Source organism: Equus caballus, chromosome 6, assembly GCF_041296265.1.
Source record: "Equus caballus isolate H_3958 breed thoroughbred chromosome 6, TB-T2T, whole genome shotgun sequence".
Lineage (NCBI taxonomy): Eukaryota > Metazoa > Chordata > Mammalia > Perissodactyla > Equidae > Equus > Equus caballus.
This window is the reverse complement of record NC_091689.1, coordinates 50828346-50836769: the sequence shown is the minus strand read 5'-3', so window position 1 is coordinate 50836769 and position 8424 is coordinate 50828346. Positions and strand designations below refer to the sequence as shown.

Below are 8424 nucleotides of genomic sequence, written 5' to 3'. Positions count from 1 at the left end.
TCCCAGTAAAGTCATATGAGACCTCCCAGCAACAAGTTTTGACAATGTGTCAAATGTTGCCCACGGGGAAACTCGGAGAATTGGTGTTCAGGATCTTCATTGGGGGTTGACCGCATAGACAGCCTCTGGCTGGCATGTAGCAAAATCCCAGACTTCCAGAAGGAAGACAGATGTTCACCACAAATGATATTGTTTTCACAAACAGTTTAGGCATTAGTGAGCCACTCTTCTTATGGTGGGAACCCTCCTGAAATCCAAGTTTCCAGACACCAGCCAAGGCCAACCTTGTAAGCAGTCCTTTGAGGATAGCAGTCAGGTCTGCTATGTTAACCCTTTTTCTACACATCCTCTTAAATGTTTTGTTTTTCCTCATTCAGCCTAATAGTTCATAGTAATTCACACACTGGATATTTTCTTTCAGGAAATTTAGGACATTTTAAGAACAATAATAAATGAAAATAATGATATTATGATTTCAAATTACTGGAACTCACATTCTCTCTGATCATCACTCATTCTGTTTCTTAGCTTCTCCTTTTCCCTTTGCTCTATATGGAACAATCCCTGCCATCCTGGGAGTCTGCAGCCTGCTGCTCTTGGTGTTGTGTGGATTCTTTGGTTATCAGTGTAAGTCCGGTTAATAAGAGGAAGGAAGAAATAGACTGTTTGTTAGATTATATTTCTTTAAACATTTTTCTGATAATCCTTTTTGGTACACACTTTATTGCCACTGTGGCTAGGGAACAGGAAAAAATGACGTAAAAGTATCACAATCTTTTAGTACATGGATGAATTTGACCTTGTGAGTTCTCAATAACTACATACTTTTTTCAAGGGAGGCTACATAATTGAAATTTCTGCAGAAGATACTGATAGTAATGATTTATTAATATGATTATTTTGAAAATTACAACTTAACTAAGAAATTTAGCTTGATGAATTTGCGTCTGTCTTTACTTTGAAAATAGAAAGTAACTTCCTTTACAATTTGTTGCAATTTCCATGCCTACAGAAGCCTAAATTGGATCAAGAGAATATTCTCTTTATTATTACAATTATTTGCAACTGGTTATTTAAAAATCGTAGTTTCTCATTAATAACATTAGTTTGAAACTCAAAATTCTATAATTTTGTTTAGGAAGTGAAATTCTGTACACTGTATCAACCAGTCATGATGCCAAAAGATTTATTTGATATTATTGTTATTGTTGTTGTTGTCTATTTGAATTTAATTGAATCATTGTTGTACCAACATAAACACATTCAGTCTTACAAGGTGTTGAGATATTTTAGCTTTAGGCATAGAATTTAGAAATAATAGTGCATAAATGAAAACATGCTTAGCCAAACATCTTTTTATAATTAGAACACATTTATGGGAAACTTTATTAAGTAAAAAACTATAAAAATTAAACTTCATAATCTAATTCAATACTGTTTCATAATTGCATATGTGTTTTACACATCTTGAATTCTCATTCTTAGACTTTCAAAGTGTTCAGTCATCAGAAAGCAAGTTGAAGAGCCTTAATCAATGGATTGAGTCTTTCCAAAACAGAGCAGAAACACTTCTTCAGGTCCAAAAGGTTCTTGATGAAAACAAAGGTAATATTAGCGCTAGAATAAACTATCTTTACAGAATGCCATATTGTCTTTCTTGTCACAGCCTTAAAATGGTTCATTACGTAATGCAATAGGGAACTCTCTAATAAAACAGCATGGCAGTTTTGATGGCTTCTTGCCTCTTTTGCTTTTCATGTCATCTTTTGAAACTGAGTGAATTTCACATTTATCAAGCATAGCTTCCTATATTAATTAATCAGTTTATTCAAGTTTATTCAATGCTCATTATATGCCAGCCACTAGGCTTGTGATTGACAATAAACACCACATGAACCCTACTCTCAGGAGGCTCAGAGAAAAACATATAAACCAAAAATAAACCCAAGTGTCAAGGTGTGTAGTTGAGGTATGTGCAAGATGTTCAGGGGGCATGGAAATGGAAGAACTTAAATATCTGAAAAGTAATGGTATTTTCATAGTTTCTAAATGCCTTCCAAGGATAAGAGTTTAAAATACTAGACTAATCATAAAGCTTAATTTTTTGCTAATTAAATTTTAGCATAAAAGTCTATGTTTATGATAACTAAATATTTTGTAAAGGCTTTGAATTCAAATATTAGGTTTTTCTTTTTCTTATGAGGTATCAAGATTATATTCAACAATTAAATCAGCATTTGAGAGTCCTTTAGTGATTGACCTTGTGAAAAGGCGGGTTTCTTTTTTTTATTGAAATATAATTGAAATTAACATTTTTAAAGTTTGAGGTGTACAATGTGTTGGTTTGACACATTTATACATTGCAATATAATTACTTCGATAGCTTTAGCTAACACCTTTATCATGTCACATAACAATCACTTCATTTTTGTGTTGAAAACAAGATCTGTTCTTTTAGCAACTTTGAATTTATAATACAATATTGTTGACAACAATCACTATGTTGTATATTTTTAAAGGTTGCTTTCTATGCAATTGGTGATTTCAGTGAAAGATGAAACTAATTCAATAGGGAAGGAGATTGGACTAAAATTATTTGTATATTTTACCACTTGATCATTATCATTATTATGACTCTTAAAATAGTACAAAACTCAGATGTAACATGTGTTCTCATCTAATGTTAAGTCTTGATGTCCCATATAGAAAACCTGGAATGGCTCCGAAACCAGAATGAATATCTCATTGAGGCTTTAGAAGAACTAAAGGCCATGCAAGGTAATCTGGAAGTAAGAAAATTCTGAGTTAACAATAATTCTTAATAAGAGCCTCAATCTTTTAAGAGGGAAAACTTATGAAGCCATAAGGCCTTGTTTATGAGGTTCGGTGAACTTTGAAGTTTACATATTTTCTTTCCTAGGAGACAGGTGTGGACATTCTCTGAATCACTGGGTGCAATACAGAGACCACTGCTACCACCAAACCGTGGAAATGGTCTCTTGGTTAAACTGTTCTGATCTCTGTGTTTCTTTAAATGCTACATTTTTAAAGACACAAAGGAGTAAATTGACGGTGAGATTGTATTTCATTCTTTACTTCTGGGATACGAACATATCATAGGTACCAGGCAAAGGAAGGTCTCACTTGCCGCTCTAAAACAAGGAAAAGGGACACTGTCTTGCGTTATTTTTTTACTCATCTTTCCCAGGTGTGCTCCACTTCAGCACATCTTTCTCTTCCCAACATACCAGTAATGCCCTCACCTTGGAAACGCTGCATTTGCTATTCTCTCTGCATGCAATTTCTCTCAGATATAGCCATAGCTAACTACTTCACCTCCTTCAAGTATTGATTCAATTATCACCTTAATAAAGCTGGCCCGGACAACCCTATTTAAAATTGCAACCTGTGTATCAGTGTCCCACCAGATGCCCTCCTCTGTACTCTTAGTTCTTCTCACCCACTCTAAATTTTTTATGGCGCTCGTCACCTTCTTAAATACCATATTATTTATATGTACGTTGTTAATTTGTATGTGGCTGAAATTCCCCCAAAGCAGACATTTTTGTAATTTTTGTTCAATGACATATATCAAGCTCAAAAAATAGGCACAAAATTCAATAAATGATACAATGAGTTAAGAAAAGTAATTCATATTTTGGTGTGGTGTCTTCTTGAATGTAAAACTTTCTGTTAGCTATCTATTTTTTATTCTTCGTATTTAGTTCCTGATTCGAGAAAAGTATAGACACTGCAGTAGTGAAATATTTTTGAGGTTTCATTTATCAGTGAGCATATATAGACTGCATTGTTTTTATTTTTGTGATTCTTTCCTTCTCACTGCATATTTTTCATCTCTAATATGCTTTTAGTATTAATATTTTTGTGTATTTTGGTTCCATTAAGAGTATCATGAAGTTACTTGCAGCAAATCATACTTGGCTTGGCCTATCTTACAAGGAAGAGGACAATAAATGGAAGTGGGAGGATGGCTCCTTTCCTTCTCCTGAGCTGTAAGTTTCTAGTATATAATCCGATTCCTTATTCCTTTTACAATGTCTTTTCCTTAAAGAGCTGGAGGAAATAGAGAAGATTACTGGGGACAAAAGGTAGATCTTTTAGATTCTTTTTTTGTTATTTCCTATTATACTATCAACAATTTTATAAATCATAAAGTCATTTATATTTTTCATAATTTGTGTAAATATGCCTCTCTTATTAGATGATCTTCCTAACGATAATTTCAGATAATAAATATAATATGGGGAAGGACATCACTATATATGATTAATGACACATCTGTATTTATATTGGGAAGAATAACAGAATCGTTATTCCTCGGCCAAGGAATTTGGGCCGTTTTTATGATTTAAATACATATTGCTAAATTGCCATATAGAAACATTGCTTTAGACAACTATGGCAAAAATAAATATATTAGCAACCTGTTTCATCACTCTGTGTCCATCTTAATTCACACTTCAAATTTTTGATAATTTTGATAGCTGACTTTTTATTTTATCATTTTACGTTATATTCTGCAGCTGTTTAGTGAGGCTGCTTTTCCTATAACCTGTATCAATAATTTTGCCCATTTTATCACATTTATCTTTTATTTCTTGGTACAATTCCTTATATATTAAGTTTCTGCCCTCTCTTTCAGATACGTCTTGCCACTTTTTTCCTTCACTAATTTGCCTTTTGAGTTTATTTGCTTTTATTATGTGAACAAATGGTTAACACTTAAGTATACCGAAATTGCCTTTATTCATTTGAAATATATCTTGGGTTGTGACAGAGAAAGCTAAGCATGTACATGTGTGTACGCATAGAGATATAATTATATCTATCTCTCTATGTATATATTTCAATTAGGTGATCAGTTGCAAAGTACTGTTAAATGATTCATTATTCTTCCATCATTGATTTTAATGTCATATTTGTCATATGCTAAAATTTTAATATTCAAATAATTTAATGCCATTTAAATATTTCAAAATTTGTGTAAATATTTTATGTGTAAACATAGTTGAATATTTTCTTACACTTGACTGTACTATTGCCTCACATTGAGAATCTATTCTTACTTTCATGGTTGATCATTTTAGTTATTGGAATTCTGTGATTTGAAACTTTCCCTCTACTTCAAACCTTATACAATGTTTGGTACATAGAATACTCAACAAGCAAGTTGAATTAATGAATAGAAGACTGTATGAAATATTTTGGCAATTTACTTCTCCTAACACAGTTAAAAATTCTTTTTTTTCTAATTCCTTTGATATTTTGAAAAGGAATCTGTTATGCGTTTAATAAATGAATAGATGAGCTTTGCTTTTTTTCCAGACTGTCATAGATGACAGTTTTGCTCTAGAGCTGATGAAATGTAGCTTTGTTGGCATTGACCAAAAGTGTTCTTCGTAATCTAGATCTCTAGTCAAGGACTAAATTCAACTGGAGTATTTGGTAACACCTACCCTATAGCATTTATGTCAGCAGAGATTTTGTAAATTGTAGTGCATAATTGAGCAGAGGGAAGTGTCCTGATATATTACATATATATATATATATATATATATATATATATATATGAAATACAGACACATATATGTACACATATACATTATACTCCAAATTTCATAAATATTTTTGCTGATGCAAATGTATTTACATTCATGTAATGTATTTACAACTAAAATATCTCTCCTCTAATTGTAGCTGTACATGCATAGTTGAATGGTTTCTATCATGCCAATCTGTACTTAAACACAATTTCATATCCCAGGTCATATTTCCCATTTTTGTGATAATTTTCCAATCAGACCATTCTCTTCCTCTCTATACAGATGTATTTTTCCCACTTATAATTAATCATCACATTTTTGTGAAGCTTATTACTTATATGCCTATCTCATTTTTTTAATAAATTTATGAACTCTTTGAAAAGAGGACAGTGCCTTGAGTTCCCCACAGCACCTGATACAATGAATTCATGTAGTAAGTTCTTAAATAACACTATTTAATTTGAATATAATGAGCATGACCAGTGACTTGTGTTTTCTTAATTTCTCAGGCATTTACTAGAGCCAAGACAGGATTTCCAGGGGAAGTGTGTGTACATAAATGCACATACCATTGGTACTGATAATTGCACCAGACCCTCTTCATGCATGTGTGAGAAGGCTGTCCCCCCAAAAATTATAAGAAGATTCAAAGAAATGCTATGAGGTTCACATCTCAATAATATTCCAGATTCAAGATCTGCCTGCCTTTATTCTATTGTTCTTTCATATTATTTGTAACATTTTTTTCATGGCAGAAACCGATAAATGAGTTTATAATAGAAGGAGGCAGGGTGTAAGATTACCAGAAAAGTATGCGTATCCCAAGAAACTTAGAAATTTCAGAACTGCTTTGATTTTGTGAGAATTATATAAGTGAACTAATAAACATATCATTTCTTATGAATACTTAGCCTTTTGGTTCTTTTTTATATTTTTTATTTTTAAATTTTTTTATTGAGTTCATAATAGTTTACATCAATAGTTGTACATTATTTCTTGTGTGCCATCACATAAGTGCTCCCCTGTGCCCCTTGTGCCCACCCCCCCAACCCCCTTCCCCTGGTAACCACTGAAATGTTTTCATTGTCCATGTGTTTGTTCATATTCCACATATGGTGAAATCATCTGGTGTTTGTCTTTCTCAGTCTGGCTATTTTCGCTTAGCATAATTCCCTCCAGGTCCTTCCATGTTGTTGCAAATGGGATGAATTTGTCTTTTTTATGGCTAAGTAGTATTCCATTATATATATACCACATCTTCTTTATCCAGTCATCATTTGGTGGGCACTTGGATTGTTTCCATGACTTGGCTATTGTGAATGGTGCTGCAGTGAACATAGGGGTGCATATATTACTTTGGATTATTGATTTCAAGTTGTTTGGGTAGATACCCAATAGTGGGATAGTTGGATCATATGGTAGTTCTACTTTTAGTTTTTCGAGGAATCACCATTCTGTTTTCCATAGTGGCTGCACCAGTTTGTATTTCCATCAGCAGTGTATGAGGGTTCCCTTTACTCCACACCCTCTCCAAAATTTGCTATTTTTAGTCTTAGTGATTATAGCCATTTTAACTGGTGTAAGGTGGTATCGTAGTGTAGTTTCATTTGCATTTCCCTGATGCTTAGTAATGTTGAACATCTTTTCATGTATTTATTGGCCCTCTGTATATCTTCTATGGAAAAATGTCTGTTCATAACCTCTGCCCATTTTTTGATCAGGTTGCTTGTTTTATATTGTTCAGTGTATGAGTTCCTCATATATTACGGAGATTTAACCCCTTTTCAGATATATGATTTGCAAATATTTTCTCCCAAGTGGTGGGTTGTTTCTTTGTTTTGATTCTAGTTTCTTTTGCCTTGCAGAAGCTCTTTAGTGTGATGAAGTCCCACTTGCTTATTTTTTCTTTTGATTCATTCATCTGAGAAGACATGGTATTCAAAAAGACCCTTTTTAGTTCGATGTCAAAGAGTGTACTATCTATATTATCTTCCAGGAATTTTATGGTTTCAGGACTTATCTTCAAGTCTTTGATCCATTTTGAGTTTATTTTTTGTATGGCGTGTGATAACAGTCTACCTTCATTCTTTTGCCTGTGGCTGTCCGGTTTTCCCAACACCGTTTATTGAAGAGACTATCCTTTTGCCATTGTATGTTCCTGGCACCTTTGTCAAAGATTAGCTGTCCATAGAGGTGCACTTTTATTTCTGGGCTTTCAGTTCTGTTCCATTAATCTGTGTGCCTGTTTTTGGACCAGCACCATGCTGTTTTGATCACTATGGCTTTGTAGTAAATTTGAAGTCATGCATTGTGGTACCTCCAACTTTGTTATTTTTTCTCAGGTTTGCCTTAGCAACCTGGGACCTTTGGTTGCCCCATATGAATTTTAGGATTTTTTGTTCTATTTCTGTGAAGAATGTCATTGGGATTCATATTGGGATTGCATTGAATCTGTAGATTGCTTTGGGGAGTATGGACATTTTAACTATGTTTATCCTTCCAATGCATATGCATGGAATCTCCTTCCATCTCTTTATGTAATTATCAATCTCTTTCAGTAATATCTTATAGTTTTCATTGTATAAGTCCTTCACCTCCTAGGTTAAATTTATTACTAGGTACTTTATTCTTTTAGTGGCGATTGTAAATGAAATTGTATTCTTGAGTTCTCTTTCTGTAACTTTGTTATCAGAGTATAGAAAAGCACATGATTTTTGTAAGCTGACTTTGTACCCTGCAACTTTACTGTGGTTGTTAATTATTTCTATTAGTTTTCCAATGGATTATTTGGGGTTTTCTATATATAAGATCATATCGTCTGCAAACAGCAAGAGTTTCACTTTTTCACTCTCTATTTGGA

General features: G+C 33.2%; 1 long non-coding RNA gene across 1 annotated transcript; it reads left to right on the top strand.

The window, feature by feature from the left end:
- The first annotated feature begins 2926 nt into the window (after positions 1-2926).
- Positions 2927-6444, top strand: LOC138924904 (uncharacterized). Its single transcript, XR_011440249.1, has 3 exons — positions 2927-3072; positions 3907-4013; positions 6074-6444. It is a non-coding gene; the product is annotated as an uncharacterized lncRNA (long non-coding RNA).
- The last annotated feature ends 1980 nt before the right edge of the window (positions 6445-8424 follow it).